Source organism: Hyperolius riggenbachi, chromosome 3, assembly GCF_040937935.1.
Source record: "Hyperolius riggenbachi isolate aHypRig1 chromosome 3, aHypRig1.pri, whole genome shotgun sequence".
NCBI classification, from domain to species: Eukaryota; Metazoa; Chordata; class Amphibia; order Anura; family Hyperoliidae; genus Hyperolius; species Hyperolius riggenbachi.
In genome coordinates this window covers 213,651,863-213,673,563 of record NC_090648.1, presented here as the reverse complement: position 1 = coordinate 213,673,563, position 21,701 = coordinate 213,651,863, and the positions used below count along the sequence as shown (strand labels likewise).

The 21,701-nt window shown below is 50.4% G+C and overlaps 1 protein-coding gene across 1 annotated transcript in view; it reads right to left on the bottom strand.

Annotated features, from left to right (window-relative positions):
- The window catches only part of LMAN1L (lectin, mannose binding 1 like), a 111,268-nt gene that overhangs the window by 38,916 nt on the left and 50,651 nt on the right, over nt 1–21,701 (bottom strand). The window lies entirely within an intron of this gene.

Below are 21,701 nucleotides of genomic sequence, written 5' to 3'. Positions count from 1 at the left end.
ATACAAATTATAAGACACATAACAGGGCATCATTAAAATAGTAAAAAGCTCTGGTTTCACTTGAATAAAGTACAGCAATACCTTGAAAGTTGCTTGGTTTAAGAGCGCTTTTGCAAGACAAGCATACATTTTTATAAAATTTTGACTTGATATACAAGCAACGTCTTCATATACAAGCACAGTACGTATACATAGGAAACCGCGCGCGCGGGGGGGGGGGGGGGGCGGGGGGATTACAGCTGCCCAGAATCCCCCAACACTGCCGGTGCAGTGTATGGGGACAGGCACAAGTTGAGATACCAGAATATCTGCAGGTATCCTGCAGCTCACAGCACTGCCGGCTTTCTTTAGCGGCTACAGTTGACTTTGGATGTAGCAGCAGCGTGTGTACAGAGCATGGAGCAGAAGTGTGTGTACAGAGAATGGAGCAGCAGTGTGTGTACAAAGCATGGAGCAGCAGTGTGTGTACAGAGCATGGAGCAGAAGTGTGTGTACAGAGAATGGAGCAGCAGTGTGTGTACAAAGCATGGAGCAGCAGTGTGTGTACAAAGCATGGAGCAGCAGTGTGTGTACAAAGCATGGAGCAGCAGTGTGTGTACAGAGCATGGAGCAGCAGTGCAGGCACAGAGCATGGAGCAGCATGGTGTGTGCAGAGCATGGAGCAGCAGCGTGTGTGCAGAGCATGGAGCAGCAGCGTGTGTGCAGAGCATGGAGCAGCAGCGTGTGTGCAGAGCATGGAGCAGCAGCGTGTGTGCAGAGCATGGAGCAGAAGCGTGTGTGCAGAGCATGGAGCAGCAGCGTGTGTGCAGAGCATGGAGCAGCAGCGTGTGTGCAGAGCATGGAGCAGCAGCGTGTGTGCAGAGCATGGAGCAGCAGCGTGTGTGCAGAGCATGGAGCAGCAGCGTGTGTGCAGAGCATGGAGCAGCAGCGTGTGTGCAGAGCATGGAGCAGCAGCGTGTGTGCAGAGCATGGAGCAGCAGCGTGTGTACAGAGCATGGAGCAGCAGTGTGTGTACAGAGCATGGAGCAGCAGCGTGTGTGCAGAGCATGGAGCAGCAGCATATGTACAGAGCATGGAGCAGCAGCGTGTGTGCAGAGCATGGAGCAGCAGCGTGTGTGCAGAGCATGGAGCAGCAGCGTGTGTGCAGAGCATGGAGCAGCAGCGTGTGTACAGAGCATGGAGCAGCAGTGTGTGTACAGAGCATGGAGCAGCAGCGTGTGTGCAGAGCATGGAGCAGCAGCATATGTACAGAGCATGGAGCAGCAGCGTGTGTGCAGAGCATGGAGCAGCAGCGTGTGTGCAGAGCATGGAGCAGCAGCGTGTGTGCAGAGCATGGAGCAGCAGCGTGTGTACAAAACATGGAGTTGCTCTGGGGAACTTAACAGAGAACAGACCCAGGTATGAGTACAGCCCTGTGCCCCTGCTTCACTTTCCCCTTCATAACCAATGTTGGCTGTCCTCATTATTTGTATCCAAACTGCTCCTGATCGATCCCGTTGTAGGTCGGTCAGTCAGACAGGAAATTGCATTGTTTGTACTCAGCATGATGTCCTACCATATTATTATTCTGTATTGTGCGAGGCTGAGGAAGACCTTTCAGGAATCCCACCTTGAAAATACTGGGTTTGCCCCTGGTATACTCATATGACGTCACGTCATTACAACTGATGGTTCTTCTCTCTTTGACACTGCAGGATTGTACTTAATCTGAGTGTAGTGACTGTGCAATGTCACATTTCTGTGAAATCCTCAAAAAGAGGCAAAAGCAACGATCACTGGATAAGTTCCTTGTTAAAGCCACAGGTAGAAAAATATTGGGTTGAGCCAACAGATAGCAATGATTCTCTTAGTTACAGTGAAAGTCTTCCTACACAATAACCTCTCCTTTCCACTAGTCACAATTCTTTTCAATTCACTTTTCTACAAATGTTTTGGATTGTGGAAGGAATCATCAGGGTCTCCATTAATTCTTATGGGGAAATTTGCTTTGATTTAAGAGCGCTTTGGATTACAAGCATGTTTCCAGAACGAACTATGTTCGCAAACCAAAGTTTAACCTCTGTGCATTAATCCATGGCAACAGTGAAATTCATACATGTACTGGAAATAGCAGATGGTGGGTGAAAGTGTGCAGTATGTGGTATGCTGGCAAAGTGGCCAACACTCTCACCTTGCAGTACTACAATCTCAGGTTCAGGGCTGGCCAGGGCACTACATGTATGGAGTTAATATGTTTCATAACTTTGTTAGGCATTTAGACTCTGAGCTATTTTGAAGAAGTGCACTCTGTGAAGCACTGCAGATAAATGTGAGCACTAAATACATGTATAACAGTATTAATAACACTGGCTGCAGTTAGTTAATGCAAACAACTTAAAGAGACTCTGCAACAAAATTTTCATCCTTATTTCTTCTATCCTAAAAGTTCCTATGCCTGTTCTAATGTGGTATGTCTAACTGCAGCCTTTCATAGTTGCACAGTGGCTGTGGTATCTCTGTTATATGATCTAATCTTCTCTCCTCTGTCGGCTCTGCCGGGCTGAGGCAGTCGGGCTGGAATGTGCTGTGCTGCTGGTGATTGGATAGACGCTATACACACCCTCTCTAGGCCCCCTGCACACTCTGTATGACACACACACTGAGCTACTCTTTTGTTTGTAAACACTGGATAAAAATGGCAATTACAAGCTAGGATTGCAGCAGGGAGAGGCAGAAACCGCACAGAGGGGCCCAGGAGAACATAATGAATAGAATGGTATGCTTTTTATTGTAAGAATTTTACAGATTCTCTTTAAAGGAACACTACAGCGAAAAAGTAAGCAATTAAAATCTGACTAAACCAACAACTTTTAGACTAGTCTAGTCCATTTCCTCATGGGGAAGTCTCAGGGTTTTCTTTGTTATCAAAAGCATTTCTTGAACGATAGATGGTAAGTCTAACTGCCAAAACAGTGAGTAGGGAGGATGGCTGGTATCTTACTGTTGTGGCAGTTAAACTTAGCAACTGCCTGTAAGGAATAGTGGAGATGCCACCGCATGGGCAAGCGGCATGGCGGCTATCTCCGCATTCCAGCCGGCGGCTTCTGCCACGCAGCAACATGCTGCTGGTTCGCCTGGTCCTTCTAGTGCACACAGATTGAGAACTACGCGCGCGCCAGGCGACAGGACCTTTATGCTAGTAGAAGGGGAGTCAGCTGATCAAGCCGATGCTAGTAGAAGGGGAGTCAGCTGATCAAGCCGATCAGCTGACTCCAGCTATGCTCCGGATTGGCTGAGTGACTGGGGCGGCGCTGTGGAGCGCTCTGGGTATATATAGGACTTGCCTGTCAGTTGCAAGTTGTCTGCTGTTGCGAAAGCTTACGTGTGAGCACTCAGACCCTGGTCAGATCTCACAGTGTGTTAGAACCAGCCGGAGCTGAGAATTCACACTTAGTCAGATTCCGTTGATAGCTTATAGCACATTGCGATTATTTATGTGTTAGACTAGTTCTCAGGTGTTGAAACCAAGGACTTCACACCTAAAGACTAGGAGATTGCTACATTGCTACTGCATGGGCTTGATTCACAAAAGAGTGCTAACTGTTAGCACGGCCGTTTTCGCGCGAATTTTCACATTGCGCGCGATCGCGAATTTTCGTGCGAATTGATAACGTTTTCACGCGCAAACGCGAATTTTACCGCGAAATCAATATCGTTTTCGCTCGAAAATTAACCATTATCGTTTCGCGCGAAAATTCGCGATCGCGCGCAATGCGAAACTTTGCGCGAAAACGGCCGTGCTAACAGTTAGCACTCTTTTGTGAATCAAGCCCCTTATGTGTTAGACTAGTTCCCAGGTGTTGAAACCAAGGACTTGACACCTAGATTAGGATTGATATATTACTGTTTATCTGTTATGATCTCAGGATTTCCTGACTATTCTCCTGCTTACTGATTCGGTACTTCTGCCTATCTGATAACCTGTTGCCGACATTGCCTATACCCGGATACCGAATCAGTCTTCCGTCTCTGTACCTTATCTGTCCGAATGTTACTGACCTTGCTTGTCCCTCCTTTCTGGCTGTCACCTAACCCTTAGGTGATCAGCTTTACTGTACTGTCTGTGACACTTGCTCTTCAGGTGTTCATTAGCTGCAAGCTAAGGTTTATGGTCACCTGCTCCTCAGGAGACCATCTTGCAGCACAGTCAGTGGTCTCTACCTCTTAGGGATCCACTGGCTGCAGTACAGTCCGATTCTCTGCCCCTCAGGGAATCCTTGGCTGCAGTCCAATCATAATCTCTCAATACTCCAGTCATCACCTTTGCAGCCCAGTCAGTGGTCCCTGCTCCTCAGGTGTCCACTGGCTGCAGTACAATCTGATTCCCTACTCCCCAGGGAATCCTCGGCTGCAGTTCAATCATAAACACTCATTCCACCAGTTATCTCTCTTGCAGTTCAGTCAGTGGTTCCTGCTCCTCAGGTGTCCACTGGCTGCAGTACTATCTGAATTCCCTGCTCCTCAGGGAATTCTTGGCTGCAGTACAGTCTGATTCCCTGCACCTCAGGGAATTATTGGCTGCAGTAGTGTCTGTATCTCCCGCTTCTCTGGAGATAACTTCTCTGATTACTGTTGCACCAAACACAATACCACATTGGGTGTCCCGTGTCTAGCTATACTAGTATTATTGGTGATTCTGCAGATCACCACATAATCAGGTATAGCATCTGTATTATTGGTGATACTGCAGATCACCAATAATCCAAAAAATCTGTGTTGCTGACACCAATCGTTACACTGCCATTCAGAAAATGCTTTTGAAAACAAAGAAAATCCAGAGAATACCCCATGAGGAGATAGACTAATCCAAAACCTGTCAGTTGAGTCAGATTTTAACTGCTTACTTTTTTTGTTGTGGTGGTCCTCTAAATAAGTTCAGGACAGTTTAAAAGATGTTAGACAACCAGGAAACCAGCCTATAGATCTAACTGAAAACCTAAAAACAGCTGTATATACTTAAAGGCCAAATATACAATGAATAAGAACACATTTATATATTTATACTTACAGTACCTAAAAACACAAAAAGTGTATCCAATAAACAAAATGTTTATAGGATAAAATAATCCAAGCAGTAATCCAATATTCAAACCTGTCTGGGTAAAGAATGGGGTCAATTTCAAAGCAATACCTAATTCTGTTTTGTCAGTTACTACTTGTTCTATGGTTTATATATCATTGCAATTAGGCAGAAGTTTAGGGGTTCGAGTGGTTATTTAGATTTCATTTGTAGTTTATTGGCATTTGTTTGCAATTCAAAGAACTTGAACAGACATTTTATCTGTATTTGAATGGCATTTTGTAGCTGTCTTCAATTGTACCCTACAGTGATCAATCAAAGAAGCACTTCAGATTCATGATAACAGGTCAGGCTGTGTTTCAAAAAATAAAAATGCACAGGTCAAACAAGTAATTGCAGGATTACCTTCATTGACTATGAAGATTCAAGTACTCCTGGGGACTACTATAGTACCTCCTGGGTTACACACATGGGCCCATATGCAATTCACTTTTTCTCCTGAGTTTTCTCGTAGGTAATATTTTCACAACTTGCCAATAAAATACTTTTCAAGTCACAAGCAAGCAAGAAAATAGTCAGAATAATTTTGATAGTTATTTTTCACTGACTTTTTGGTACTTTTTCAATTGCAAAGTGCTGAAAAATTATTTTAAATACAAAATGAAAACTATTCTCCTAGGAGAAAACTCAGGAGAAATTGTGAATTGCATATGGGCCCTGTGTTCCGTATCTAGGCTTTAGTCTAGAGGACACACAGTAGAGAAGCCAGCAAACTCTATACCTGCATTTAAAGGGGGCTTAGATGCTTTCCTTGCGTTGAAAGACATCCATGGCTACAATTACTAGGTAATGCCTAATGATGTTGATCCAGGGATTTTATCTGATTGCCATCTGGAGTCAGGAAGGAATTTTTCCCTTTTGGGGCTAATTGGACCATGCCTTGTGGGGGTTTTTTCGCCTTCCTCTGGATCAACAGGGGTATGTGGGGGACGGGCTGGAATTGTACTTTGTACTGGTTGAACTCGATGGACGTATGTCTTTTTTCACGGTCCGGTGCTAGTCATGGAAAGCATCTGAAAACATAACAACAAAAGTTATTAAGGTGATACTTTTATTAACTGTACAAGATTTCCATGCAAGCTTTCGAAACTTGAAGCTTCTTCTTCAGGCATGATACGGAACTGGGGATACGGTTCTGATCCAGTTCTGTTTGATGCCTGAAGAAGATACTTAAAGTTTCGAAAGCTTGCATGGAAATCATGTAGTTAGTCATTAAAGAAAACCTGAGACTTTGATACCACAAGGATTTAAATACTTACCTGGGACTTCCTCCAGTCTCCATGCACAGTAATCCCTGGACCCTGACTGGCTCAGTTGGGCACTTTACTGGGGCTGCCAGCGTCAGAAAAGACAAGGCTGGATGGACACCGAGGGAGCCCACAGACTAGAGGTGTTATATCAGAATCTCATCTAACCCTTGAAGTGTTGTTCATCCCACTCTGTTAAGGCCCGTACTCACGGGCTGCAAAACTCGCCTGTCGCCAGCACACGTGAGCGTGTGGGCGACAGGCCGGCGACAGCTTCTCGCCAGGTCCCTCCGCGTACACATGCGGAAGAGGGACCAGCGGCAAGGCGGAAGCTGTCGCTGACGTTCCTCCTCCCCCCGCCGGAAGCTCACCGGAAGGTCTGTGAACCTCAATGGAGGTTGCTGTCGCTAGTCCGCGTACTCACGCGGACTAGCGACAGTTGCGGCGGGGGGGCAGCGGCGACTGTCGCCATGCGATTGAAAGTTTCAATCGCATGGCGACATAGCGACGGGCGACAGTTCGGGGGCGCGCGCGCGTGCGACGGCCCATACTCACGGGCGACCTGTCGCCGCAACACGCGCGCGCCGCGTGTTGAGGCGACAAAAGTCCCTCGTGAGTATGGGCCATTAGCCAATGACCATTAATTAATTCATGGTATTACCATTACCCAGTTTAATAAACCACCTTTCATAGGGTTATTCCATGACTACAATACACAGCATACAGGATGTAATATTCTGGATGTTCTGAGGCAGTGATGTAATTTTGTGTAAAATGCTTGTTGTATTTACATCTTAGATATACTTTAACGGTATTACCTAAACAACTTTTGTTGTTATGTCTTTAAAAGCAGAGAAGTGGATACAACTTAGTGCTGCTCTGCTGACAAATCACATAGCTGTCTCCACATCTCTGGAGATATCTCAGGAAATGCAGCCAAAAGTGAACTTGCGCTTTACCTAACTATGCCAAATTTCACATTTTTACAAATTGTACAATTGTATTTATAATCCACAGATGTAACTAAGGAAGGCAGGGTACTACAACAAGCACAACAACTGGGTAATGGTGGTAATACCATTAATTAATTAATTAATTAATGGTCATTGGCTAACAGAGCGGGATGAACAACACTTCAAGGGCTAGATGAGATTCTGATATACAGCACAGTTTATATAATGCAACAGTAAGATCTACGGGGCAGCATGGCAGCGTAGTGGTTAGCGCTCTCGCCTTGCAGCGCTGGGTTCTCGGTTCGAATCCCATCCAGGGCAACATCTGCAAGGAGTTTGTATGTTGTCCCCGGGTCTATGTGGGTTTCCTCCGGGCACTCCGGTTTCCTCCCACATCCCAAAAACATACAGATACATTAATTGGCTTCCTCCTAAAAATTGGCCCTAGACTAGGATACATGCACTACACGATACATACTATGAATATGGTAGGGACTCGATTATGAGCTCCTCTGAGGGACAGTTAGTGACAAGACAATATATACTCTGTACAGTGCTGCATAATATGTCAGTGCTATATAAATACTTAAATAAAATAAAAATAAAATAAATCTACAGGGTGAATTCATGTAACAAACAAAATAAATATCAATGCAATACAAAGCTCGGGAGCCTTGAACTCATATCACCCCTGCCCACGGCCACTGAACTCTGCCCTGCTCGATTTCCTAAAGAATGACCTTTTCTGATCAATGTTTGTTTGCCAAAACCATGTAACCAGAGATGGATTAAGATGTAATGGGACCCTAGACAAGGTAGTAGATTTGGGGTCTTTTTGGTAAGCTAAAGTGGAGAGAGGTCAGAGTTGATGGCTGGTGGGCCCCTTGAAACACACTAGACCCCAGGCACTTGCCTAGGTTGCCTGGTGGATGATCCTGCTTTGCATGTAACATCTGTCATGCAGCTAATTTTCAATAGGTTTTCATTAAATTGGATTTTATTTTTTTATTTTTAATCTAATGTCAAATCTGTTTACAAATTCTATAATGTATCTTTAACTCATATAGTGGGATTTGCTATTATATGTAACTGATTCTCCATGCAGTTGTTGAAATAGTTCGATAAAACATGATAGTTTATGTTGTTGAAAAAAAGGTCATCAATGAATAAAAAACAACAAATAAATAATGAAATATCTGCAGCATTGAACAACACTTGGAAGGTTTATTTCAGGAAATACAATGCCATCTAGTGAAACATGGAGCTCAGTGCATACACAAAGAATTCCACAGAAAACAAACTGAGGCCTGGTGCACACCGAGTTTTTTAAAAGCATTTTTGAAGCGTTCCGCAAACCGCTTCTGCCTGTGAAAATGCTTGTCTAATGTATTTCAATGGGATGGCGCACACCAGCAGGTTTGAGCACGGTTGTCCGCACGTCAGGCAAATTGGGGCATCTGCCCTGCCCTGGATGCCCGCTGCCCCCCCCCCCAGCCGCCGCTGCCCCCCCTCTAGCCGCCATTCCCGTCACCAGACCTCCATCAGGCGGCGATCAATAGTGCGACCTAGCACACCGCACTGATATGCGGAAGTGATAACACGTGGTGCGTCCGTGCGCCTGCTCTAACTGGTCGGGTCACCGGCTGATCTTGAGGTCTGATGCTGGGCTTTTAAATTAAGGGGGGGTGTCTGTTACTACCTAACTGGGGGTCCGTCACTTCCTAACCTGGGGGGCACCTGTCGCTACCTAATCTGGGGGTCCCTGTCACTAACTAACCTGGGGGTCCCTGTCACTACCTAACCTGGGGGGCTCCTGTCACTACCTAACCTGGGGGTCCCTGTCGCTACCTAATCTGGGGGGGGGCACCTGTCACTACCTAACATGGGGGTCCCTGTCTACCTAACCTGGGGGGGGCTCCTGTCACTACCTAACCTGGGGGTCCCTGTCACTACCTAACCTGGGGGGGCACCTGTCACTTCCTAACCTGGGGGTCCCTGTCACTACCTAACCTGGGGGGGCACCTGTCACTTCCTAACCTGGGGTCAATGTCACTACCTAACCTGGGGGTCCCTGTCACTACCTAATCTGGGGAGCTCCTGTCACTACCTAACCTGGGGGTCCCTGTCACTACCTAACCTGGGGATCCCTGTCACTTCCTTATCTGGGGGGGCACCTGTCACTACCTAACCTGGGGGCACCTGTCACTACCTAACCTGGGGGGCTCCTGTCACTTCCTAACCTGGGGGTCCCTGTCGCTACCTAATCTGGGGGGCTCCTGTCACTACCTAACCTGGGGGTCCCTGTCACTACCTAATCTGGGGGTCCCTGTCAGTACCTAACCTGGGGGGGCACCTGTCACTACCTAATCTGGGGGGGGCACCTGTCACTACCTAACATGGGGGTCCCTGTCACTACCTAATCTGGGGGGGCTCCTGTCACTATCTAACCTGGGGGTCCCTGTCACTTCCTAACCTGGGGGGCCCTGTCACTTCCTAACCTGGGGGTCCCTGTCACTACCTAACCTGGGGGGCACCTGTCACTTCCTAACCTGGGGGTCAATGTCACTACCTAACCTGGGGGGCACCTGTCACTACCTAAACGGGTGGTCCCTGTCACTACCTAACCTGGGGGGCACCTGTCACTTCCTAACCTGGGGGTCCCTGTCACTTCCTAACCTGGGGGGTGCCTGTCACTACCTAACTGGGGGTCCCTGTCACTACCTAACCTGGGGGGCACCTGTCACTACCTAACCTGGGGGTCACTGTCATTACATAACTGGGGGTCCCTGTCACTACCTAACCTGGGGGGCACCTGTCACTTCCTAACCTGGGGGTCCCTGTCACTACCTAACTGAGGGGCTCCTGGTGCTACCTAAACTGGGGGCTCCTGGCGCTACCTAAACTGGGGGCTCCTGGCGCTACCTAAACTGGGGGCTCCTGGCACTACCTAAACTAGGGGGGCACCTGTCACTACCTAAACTATCCAGACCAACCAGCCCAGAATCATTGTCAAAAAGGCCACAGCATCACCACCAGTCAGGCCAGCATTTACTTCAACCAGCCAAGCACAGCCCAGCATCACCGCAAGCCAGGTCACAGCATCACTGCCAGCCAACCCGGCCACAGCACCACCACCACCAGCCAGCCCGGCCACAGCATCACCGCAAGGCCTTTCAGCTCACGCATCATCCCCAATCCAGCCAAAAACAGTATTGCCAGGCCAGCCAGGCACAGCCGTCAGTAGAGGAGAATTGAGAAGCCAGGTGAGAGGTGTCTACCATATTAAGGGGGCATTCTGCGTATTTATGTGAAATGCTGTTTATTTATGTGCCTCATGACTGCTGAATTTGTCTTGTTGGGGGCCACATGATTGCTGAATTTGTCTTGTTGGGGGCCTCATGATTTTTTGGTGGCCTCAAGATTGCTGAATGTGTCTTGTTGGGGGCCTCATGGTTTGTTTTGGGCCTCATGATTGCTGAATTGTCTTGTTGGGGGCATCATGATTGCTGAATTTGTCTTGTTGGGGGCCTCATTATTTGTTGGTGGCCTCAAGATTGCTGAATGTGTCTTGTTGGGGGCCTCATGGTTTGTTTTGGGCCTCATGATTGCTGAATTGTCTTGTTGGGGGCATCATGATTGCTGAATTTGTCTTGTTGGGGGGCTCGTGATTTGTTGGGGGCCTCAAGATTGCTGAATGTGTCTTGTTGGGGGCCTCATGATTTGTTGAGGGCCTCATGATTGCTGAATTTGTCTTGATGGGGGCCTCATGATTGCTGAATTTGTCTTGTTGGGGGTCACATGATTGCTAACTGCGAGACTATGGGAAAAGCTGAATCATCATCATATAAGACAATAGCATTAAACCAACTTTTTTAGCTTTTTAAAACAGAAAATAAAACTGGGAGGTTCGAAAAAATTAATACATTTTTCAGATGTAGGATGGATGAAATGGTTTATTTTCACAGTTTATTTTCCATAATGTTCATGTATGAGTTAAAACATTTGTATTTAGTTTAAATTGCTGTTGCCACTTAGCGATAGATAAGTGACTTTTGGGTTGCAGTTTGGGCACTCGGCCTCCAAAAGGTTCACCACCACTGTCCTAATCTAATGTCCCACCATTTCTAAGTTCATGTAAATCTGTCTCCACCCGTGGCCACACCCACGTTCTGGTCCATGGCCACACCCATTTTTCGGTGCGGCGCGCTACGCACAACTTAGCCCTCATATTTCTTGGAGCACAGCTCATCTCGGAATCTTCGGCGCGGCGCGCGCCACTTCTTCCACGCCTTTTTGCCCCCACCCCGGTAAAATTTTCTGCGGACGCCCATGCTTTTGAGGTTTTTAGCAAACCGCAAACGTGGCTCCTGCAGCACTTTTGCGGTTTGCAGATGCGTTTCTGCCTCAATGTAAAATATAGGAAAAGCTCAAACTGCTCTGAAAAACGCTAGATCAGAGCTGTTTTCCAGGCGTTTTTGTTGCATTAGCTGTTCAGTAACAGCTTCACTGTAACAATATTTGTAATCTGCTACACAAAAACGCTCCAAAAAAAGCTAGGCATGTTTAGAAAACCTCTCTGAACATGCCTAGAATCACTCTGAAATCTGCTTTAAAAACCTCTAGCGTTTTGCAGATCTGCTAGTGGTTTTGGTGTGCACTGGGCTATAGCTGCTTTCACATATCCCTAAACAAACTCAGAACTAGCAGTAGTTAATTCTGTGCAGCATGTCATCTTATCTTGTACACTAAGAACGGATAGCCATCATGGAATCCTGACCTGCTTAGCTGAATGCTGGTAGAAGATATGGATGGACACCAAGGGAGCAGATTGACTACAGGGGGCGCTAGTATGGTGGAGGTGAGCCAGTGAGAAAGACCATAGGCAAGTTCGGCTAATGTGATTGGGTGGACAGCACCCTCTCTAATGCTGGGAATACACGGCTCGATTCTGAGCCATTTAGATGGCTTGATAGATAATTTCCGACATGTCCGATCTCCTGCCTGATCGTTTCTGTGCTCAATTCTGCATGGAGGACAATGGTAAAAGATAAGAAAAACGAGCGGAAGATAAGAGAATCGCCTGCGGAATCTAGCACAGAAAACGACCAGGCGTGGAATCAAGCAGCAAAATCGAGCCGTGTATGCCCAGCATAACTAGGTTTCAGATAGGTTGTAGTAATAATACGGCCACACCATTCAGCCAATAGAATGCATCAAATTATAGACGTTGCTATGAGTAAAGAACTGTTCCCTATGGACTTTCTCGCTGGCTTACCTCAACCACACTAGCTTTGGAAGCCCCAGGTATATATACACACACACATACACAGTGGCGTGTCAGTAGACCCTGCAAGGGATGCAGCCGCAGGGGAGGCCAGAAGCTGCAGGGTCCCCCGGGGGGGGGGGGGGGGGGGGGAGCTTTTTTCTCCTGTCCTGAGAGACTGACAACTAAGAGCACTAAGAGAAAAAAAAAACGTTCATTTCTCTGCACAATTATTCTAATGACTGCATCTGATTAGCCATGGATAAGGAATCATGCAAAGTTTTGTAAACAAAGATTTGCAGGCAGTCCCTATTCAGTGTGCAGCAGTGTACAGCGCCCTGTCCCCAGCCTCTCTACCCTTCCCCGAGTGCTGTGTACTGTAGTGATGCTAGAGAAATCTGCAGAGCCAGTTGTGCTCCATTAAAGATGGAGTGTAATAAGCGGAGGCTGGGAGCACACTCGTCTGTCTCTGCACACCATGTGTGTCTGTTTTATCACAGAAGCTAATGTAATTGATAGAGAAAATGCTTTCAGTGCTTGCAGGGCCGGATTTGTACTCTTTACTGCCCAAGGCCAATGTCACCAGCCGCTTTCCCCTTCATTATAGGTAGCAGAATTACCCCTTCCCACCAGTATAGGTAGCCAAATGACCCCTCCCCCTTCCCTCTTGTATAGGTAGCCTGATGACTCCCTTAACCCCTACTTTCCCTCCTTTTCTCACCCCCCCTTTCAGTATATGAAGCCAGCTCGCCTTAAAGGGGAAGTGAAGAGAGAGGTATATGGAGGCTGTCATGTTTATTTCCTTTTAGACAATACCAGTTGCCTGGCAGCCCTGCTGATCCTCTGCCTCTAATACTATTAGCCATAGCCCCTGAACAAGCATGCAGCAGATCAGGTGTTTCAGTGGTTCAGACTTATAAGTCAACTCTGACAAGACTAGCTGCATGCTTGTTTCTGGTTTTAATCAGATACTACTGCAGAGAAATAGACCAGCAGGGCTGCCAGGCAACTGGTATTGATTAAAAGGAAATAAACATGACAGCCTCCATATACTTCACTCTTCAGTTCCCCTTGAACACCGCAGCAGCCATCAGTGTCACTCATTTCTCTACTCGTCTCCAGTGCAGAAGCTTCCTCTTCCTTTCCGTTTCCAATGCTGCCTAAGTCCGGCCACAATGCAAACATGCACAGAAAGCAAGGTGGCTGCTGCACAGGTGGCTAGCAGCAGAGCACCGCGGTCAGGTGCTTGCCTGATTTCCCTGCATTGCAGCATTTGCAAGCTTGCAAATGTTGCACCAGTTTAGCCTGCTGCTTTGGTGCCCTTGCTTCTGTGGTGCCCTAGGCCATGGCCTAGGTGGCCTAAATCCGGCCCTGAGTGCTTCACTGCTGTCTGTTTTTATCTGCATGGGAAAAACACATTCAAGTGTGCATAAGCCAACTGAATTGAATAATATTGGTATCCAGTTTACCTGTGCAAAAGCGTTGTGGGGGGGGGGGGGCGAGAAAGGTCCATCTGACCACGGATGCCTGGTCTGCAAAAGCATGGTCAGGGCAGATACATTACTTACACAGCCCATTGGGTCAACCTGGTGACCGCTGGGAAGCAGGGAGTACATGGCTGTGCAGCGGACCTAGTTGTGACACCTCCACGGCTTGCAGGCAGGTCTTTTGCCACCTCATCTCCTCCTGCTACATCCTCTTCGCTGTCGTCGTCCTCCTCCTCGGCTGAGTGGCAGTTCAACTCTACTGGTGCTGTGATCTCCTCTCCAGGTACATAGCCCCAGCTCCCCAGGGCCTATGCTGCATGCCAGGTACGACAGTGTCATGCCATCTTAGACATGTCTTTCCTCAAAGTGGAGAGTGACACTGGAGCAGCTATCCTGGCTGCTCTGAACAAACAGGTGGATCAGTGGCTGACCCCGCACCAACAGGAGATCGGCAACGTAGTGTGTGACAATGGCAGCAATCTCATTTCGGCTTTGAATTTGGGAAAGTTGACAGGTACCCTGCATGGCACATGTGCTGAATCTAATAATTTAGAGATTTGTGTCTAAGTACCCAGGCTTACAGGACGTCCTGAGGCAGTCCAGAAAGGGCAATTTAGACGGTCTTACACGGCCATGGCACGCTTTGCCGATATTCAGCGGAGAAACAACTGGCCGGTGAAACGCTAGATTTGCGATAGCCCAACTCGCTGGAATTCAACGCTCCTGATGTTCAACCGCCTGCTACAACAGGAGAAAGCCATGAAACAGTATCTCTACAACTACAGTCAAAGGACATGCTCTGGGGAAATAGGGATGTTCTGGTCGAAGTACTGGACACTCATGCGAAATACCTGCAGGCTCATGCGGCCGTTTGAGGAGGTGACAAACCTGGTGAGTCGCAGTGAAGGTGCCATCAACGACTTGATCCCTTATGCTTTCTTCCTACCTAGAGTGTGCCGTGCGTACAGTGGTGTATCAAGCTTTGGAGGAGCAAAAGGAAGAGTTGTGGGATCCATTCTCAGCAGAAGCAGATGATTCCTCAACACCTGCGGCCAGGACCCCGAATGCGAAGTTTCCCCGAAAATTCGGGTGTTTTTTTGGGTTTGCCGAATGCGAACCCGAATGCTGCAATCTGAGCCGAACCCGAATACAAAGCCTGCCGAATGTGCGCACTCAAATTCGGCTGGATGGCGCTATGGGTTCGGTTTCGGCTTCGGGATTCGGGGATGACGTCATTGGGCCAATCAGAAGTCCTCCTGCCGAGGACCTGGCAACCCTAGCAACCAATCAGAGGAGGGGAGCCTGGCCCTCCCCTCCTCCATATAAGGTGGAAGCCATCTTGCGGAGCCACGCACTTGTGTGACTGCTGCTGGTACTGAGAGATTCTCCAGTGCTGTGCTGTGTCTGAGCAAGTGCTTTTCACTGCTAAACCTAGCGTTTTGCTTCCTAAACACCTCCTAAACACATTTATTGTTGTCTTATATAGTTAGCTAGTATTTTGATTGTTTTTAGTCAGCTAGTGTATAGTGTATTCTGTGCTAGGCTAGTGTTAGTCTCTGTGCAGGCTAGGCCTGCTAGCCTTAGCCTACTACCAGCTTAGGTAGGTTAGGGATTCTAGTTAGTTGTATACATAGTAGTACTAGTTTAGTTAACCACCCTGGCGTTCTATTAAGATCGCCAGGGTGGCTGCGGGAGGGTTTTTTTTAAATAAAAAAAAAAACTGTTTCATGCAGCCAACTGAAAGTTGGCTGCATGAAAGCCCACTAGAGGGCGCTCTGGAAGCGTCATTCTGATCGCCTCCGGCAACCAGAATAAACAAGGAAGGCCGCAATGAGTGGCCTTCCTTGTTTTGCTTACCTCGTCGCCATGGCGACGAGCAGAGTGACGTCATGGACGTCAGCCGACGTCCTGACGTCAGCCGCCTCCGATCCAGCCCTTAGCGCTGGCCGGAACTGTTTGTTCCGGCTACGCTGGGCTCAGGCGGCTGGGGGGACCCTCTTTCGCCGCTGCATGCGGCGGATCGCCGCGCTGCGGCGGCGATCGGGTAGCACACGCGGCTGGCAAAGTGCCGGCTGCGTGTGCTGCTTTTTATTTCATCCAAATCGGCCCAGCAGGGCCTGAGCGGCAGCCTCCGGCGGTAATGGACGAGCTGAGCTCGTCCATACCGCCAGGATGGTTAATTATTACTGCTGTAGTCTGTTACTTTATTAAGGCCCATGCACACGTCGGATTTCCACTAACGACGGGTCGTTTGAACATCCCGTCGTTCGCCCGCTAAATCGGGCGTGTGTACAGACTGTTGTTCTCTTGATAAGGGTGAGTTTGATTGATCTGCCCGGCGGATCACTCAAACTCACCCTTATCAAGCGAACTACAATCTGTACACACGCCCAATTTAGCGGGCGAACGACGGGACGTTCAAACGACCCGTCGTTCACGGAAATCCGACGTGTGTATGGGCCTTTAGTTTCAGTACTGTGTTAGTTAGTTACTGACTGACTGTGACAGGCCACCACCAGCATCCGTGAGTGAGTGACCTGTGACTGTTTGTCGCCTGCCCGAGCCTATTGATTGATTGATTGCGTCTGACCGTGTGTGAGCGATTGTAATTGTCACCGACTGTCTGCCGCACGACTTACTTTTAGTGTAGTACGCTAGGTGTTTCTTAGTTACCTGCATGCATACTACTACTAGTGTCTACTACTATACTACTAGTCTACTAGTACCCGTTCACTTATTTTTTTTTTCACTGTTACTTTGTGATTTTATTATCATCTGTAGTGTGTGTAATAAATAAGAGTTACAACACATACAGGCCACCACCAGCATGCGTTGTGAGTGACTTGTGACTGTCTGTCGCCTGCCCGAGCCTATTGATTGATTGATTGCGTCTGACCGTGTGTGAGCGATTGTAATTGTCACCGACTGTCTGCCGCACGACTTACTTTTAGCGTAGTACACTAGGTGTTTCTTAGTTACCTGCGTGCGTACTACTACTACTACTGCCTACTACTACTACTAGTCACCACCAACACAGACTTTATTAAAGTTTACACCCTTTCCCGCCCTCTTCTACTTATTTTTTTTTCACTGTATTTGTATAGTGCACAATGACTGGTAGAGGTAGAGGGCGAGGCACCACCAGGAGAGGCAGCGCCATTGCAGGAGCCACTGCCAGCAGCAGCAGGTCTGGAACTGGTCCGCCGCCAGCCACTGACCGCAGGGAGGAGGGAGCAGAGGCGCAACAGCAGCGTGTTGCGCCCATCTTAGAGACGGGTCGTCGCCCATTGGGGAGAGTCAGGTGCAGGCTGTGGTGGAAATGATGGCGGTGCAGGAAGCCACCTTTTCCAGCCAGGCCTCCAGCACCAGCAAGACCAGTGCCACCAGCACCAGCACTCCTGCCCGCAGCAGGCCTCCACCAGCGCTTGAGGCCATGGTCACGGTGACCCCATCGACCAGCCTGCCCTCAATGAGCACGCTCTTCTCCCCTGAGACTGTGACCATGTACAGGGATGTTTTGGAGAAGTATGAGTTGGAGATGATGGGGCCATCCGAGGAGGAGGAGTTTGAGGTGCAGAAGTTTGTTGTTGGCGCTGAGGAGGAGGGGCGTGATGCAGGGGATGTTGGGGTAGAGGAGTTGCTTGAGGCGGGCTCACAGGATATGTTTGGGGTTGATGATGATGACTTGATAGATCCTTCCTATGTGCCACCAGTACCATCAGCACAGTTGGTTGAAGGCAGCTCGTCACCGGAGGAGGAGGCGTCTCTGGCGCAGAGGCGCAGCAGCAGCAAGGCGGCCAGCACAGGGCGTGGAAGGCAGGAGCCACAGCCTGCTGCTTCAGTAGCTACCACCACCCGCAGCAAAACTAAAACCAAAAAGGCACAATCCTCCAAGGGCACCCAAAAACCCCAGCCCTCAAGCTCAAAGAGCAGGTTGAAGTCCCCAGTCTGGCGGTACTTCACCAAGTGCCCAGTGGACCCGACCCGTGCAATTTGCAACAGTTGCAATCTCAGCCTCAGCAGAGGTCGCGATATCCACAAATGGAGTACCTCGTGCCTGCAGACCCACTTACAGAGCAGACATTTTGAGGACTTTAATGAGTGGGAGAAGCTTATGCAAAGTGGTGCAGGCAGTGGTCAGAGCCAGACAGCCACTGCACAGATTTCAGCAGCAGCAGCAGCCGACCCTCCTGCCCATCCAGCAGCAGCAGCAGCAGGAGGTGCACACCAGCAACTCACTCCCCCCCCCCCCCCCCCTCCCCGGGCAGCCAGTCCTCAGTGGCCTCATCAGCTACCTCCAAAGTGGCTTCCTCATCCTCCCGTGCAGGCAAACGCCGCCAGACCCTGTTCAGCGAAGCATTCCCCGGTGTGACCAAGGTGCTGCCTCCCGCCCACAGGCGCATCCGGTTGCTGAACGGGTTGCTTGCCCGGGCCATGTGCTCCCAGCTCCTGCCATATTCCTTTGTGCAGGAGGGGAGTGACATCAGAGCGCTGCTGCAGGTTGGGATCCCGGAGTGGCAAGTCCCCAGCCGCCACTATTTCTCCCGCAGGGCGATCCCAGCACTGCACCGCTCTGCCATGGCAAACGTGGGTCGCGCGCTGGATCACGCTGTGAGTGCACGGATCCACATAACCATGGATTCGTGGAGCAGCCGGTTTGGGACAGAGCGCTATCTGTCCTTTACGGCCCACTAGGTCAGCCTGGTGGAAAGCCCGAGTGAGGAAGCAGCAGGTCCATCCTCGGGCGCAGCAGCACCAGTCGCCCACTACGTGGTGCCACCACGCGGGGTCAGGGAAGAAGCAGCAGCTCCCACCGCCAAGCGATCCCGTCTCTCCAGCAGCGTGAAGGCCCGCCACTGCCAAGCGCTGCTGGAGATGAAAAGCCTGGGGAAAAACTCCTTGACGGCATCAAACGTGCTCCGGTACCTCAGGGAGCAGGAGAGGACGTGGCTGACCCCCAGAGGCCTCACTGTGGGATTGGTGGTGTCCAACAATGCCGCCAACCTGCTGTCTGCCATTAGCAGTGGAGACTTGCTCCACGTCCCTTGCTTGGCCCACGTCCTGAACCTGGTGGTGCAAAAGTTCATGCGCACCTACCTGGGGATGGAGGAGCTGTTAGAAGCGGCACGGAAAATTGTGTGCACTTTCCGCCGCTCAGCAGCTGCCGCAGCAAAACTGGCAGACATCCAGCAGCAGGAGGGCCTGCCACGACACCGCCTCATCATAGATGTGCCAACTCGCTGGAACTCCACCCTGGCGATGTTGGAGCGGCTGGTTGAGCAGAGGAGGGCTGTCAACCAGTACATCTATGAAGCCACGGTCGCCGGCACCGACAGCAGAAGCAGCACCACACTCCAGCTCCTCACCAACGCACAATGGGGGCAGATGCAGCAGGTCTGCTTGGTGTTGGTTCCCTTCCTGCAGGGAACCAACCAGGTGAGTGAACAACGGGCATCCCTCTGCCAGTGGGTGCCCTTTGTTTGTCTGCTGGACAGGGCACTTGGCGATTTGGTGGATTTGGGAGAGGAGGTCCTGAAGCAGCTGGAACAGCAGCCGCCTGCGCAGTTCCCTGCTCCGCAGGTATTTGAGTCCCTGGAGGAGGAGGAGGAAGCGCAGCAGCAGTGGTGCGAGGGTGGAGAGAGGAGGAAGAGTCTCAGGGGCCGGAGGAGGAGGAGGACGCTGACCCTGATGTCTCTGTTAGACGGTCCACCCTGTTCCCCATGGCAGCGCACATGCTGCACTGCCTGCGCACAGACCCCAGGGTCAAGCGGATGCCAGCGAGGGAGAACGCCTGCATCAGCATGATTCTAGACCCACGGCTGAGGGGAAGGTGGGATCAGTTTCTGCCTGCCAGAGACCGTGAGCAGCGAGCAAGGGAGTTGCAGGAGATCCTTGTTCGGCGGCTGGAGGAAGCCTTCCCCCCGCCTTCCACTCCCTCTGTCCCTGTCTAGCAGCCAGCAGCACAGCAGCAGGTGCCTGCGGCCAGCAGCAGCGTCAGGCGCCCAGGAGACTTGCTGTCATTGACGCAGGCGTTCTACATGAAGGTACAGCAGCTGAGAGAGGAGGTGTGGGCAGCAACCACCTTCGGTAAGAGTCACAGCCAGCGCATGATCTGGATGGTGGCCGACTACATGGAGTACTTCAGTGGGCTTGACACCGGCAGCGAAGAGCCTGTGGACCCCATGGAGTACTGGGTGGAGTGCTTGCACATCTGGAGGGAGCTTGCACAGTACGCCCTGGAGGTATTGTCTTGCCCCCCTTCAAGCGTGCTGGCAGGCCCGCCATCAGGGGGGGACATCCGTGACTCCCGTCACGGGCCCGGGGCCTGCAGGGGGGCCCCATCCCCGCCGCGGCACTGCGGGTGCCACCCGGCCGCCGCTTAACCCCTCCGGCCGCTGCTCCCTCCCTCCATCCCTCTAGCCGCCTCCGCCGCGTCAGACCTCGATCAGGCGGCGACAATAGTGCGGGCGCTAGGACCCAGCGCCCGCACTGATATGCGGAAGTGACATCACTTCCGCATATAGAGCGGGTGCGTCCGGTGCCCGCTCTTACTGGTCGGGTCGCCGCTGATCTTGAGGTCTGACGCTGGGCTGCTGGCTGCAAGGTAGGGGAAGCGGCGGCGGGCGGCGGGTGGGGGGAGGGTTGCTCCCTGTCACTCACTCACTTGCTAAAGGGCCTCCCTGTCACTCACTCACTTGCTAAAGGGGCTCCCTGTCACTCACTCACTAGCTAAAGGGGCTCCCTGTCACTCACTCACTTGCTAAAGGGGCTCCCTGTCACTCACTCACTAGCTAAAGGGGCTCCCTGTCACTCACTCACTAGCTAAAGGGGCTCCCTGGCACTCACTCACTTGCTAAAGGGGCTCCCTGTCACTCACTCACTTGCTAAAGGGGCTCCCTGTCACTCACTCACTTGCTAAAGGGGCTCCCTGTCACTCACTCACTTGCTAAAGGGGCTCCCTGTCACTCACTCACTAGCTAAAGGGGCTCCCTGTCACTCACTCACTAGCTAAAGGGGCTCCCTGTCACTCACTCACTAGCTAAAGGGGCTCCCTGTCACTCACTCACTTGCTAAAGGGGCTCCCTGTCACTCACTCACTTGCTAAAGGGGCTCCCTGTCACTCACTCACTTGCTAAAGGGCCTCCCTGGCACTCACTCACTTGCTAAAGGGGCTCCTTGTCACTCACTCACTAGCTAAAGGGGCTCCCTGTCACTCACTCACTAGCTAAAGGGGCTCCCTGTCACTCACTCACTTGCTAAAGGGGCTCCCTGGCACTCACTCACTTGCTAAAGGGGCTCCCTGGCACTCACTCACTTGCTAAAGGGGCTCCCTGGCACTCACTCACTTGCTAAAGGGGCTCCCTGGCACTCACTCACTTGCTAAAGGGGCTCCCTGGCACTCACTCACTTGCTAAAGGGGCTCCCTGGCACTCACTCACTTGCTAAAGGGGCTCCCTGGCACTCACTCACTTGCTAAAGGGGCTCCCTGGCACTCACTCACTTGCTAAAGGGGCTCCCTGGCACTCACTCACTTGCTAAAGGGGCTCCCTGGCACTCACTCACTTGCTAAAGGGGCTCCCTGGCACTCACTCACTTGCTAAAGGGGCTCCCTGGCACTCACTCACTTGCTAA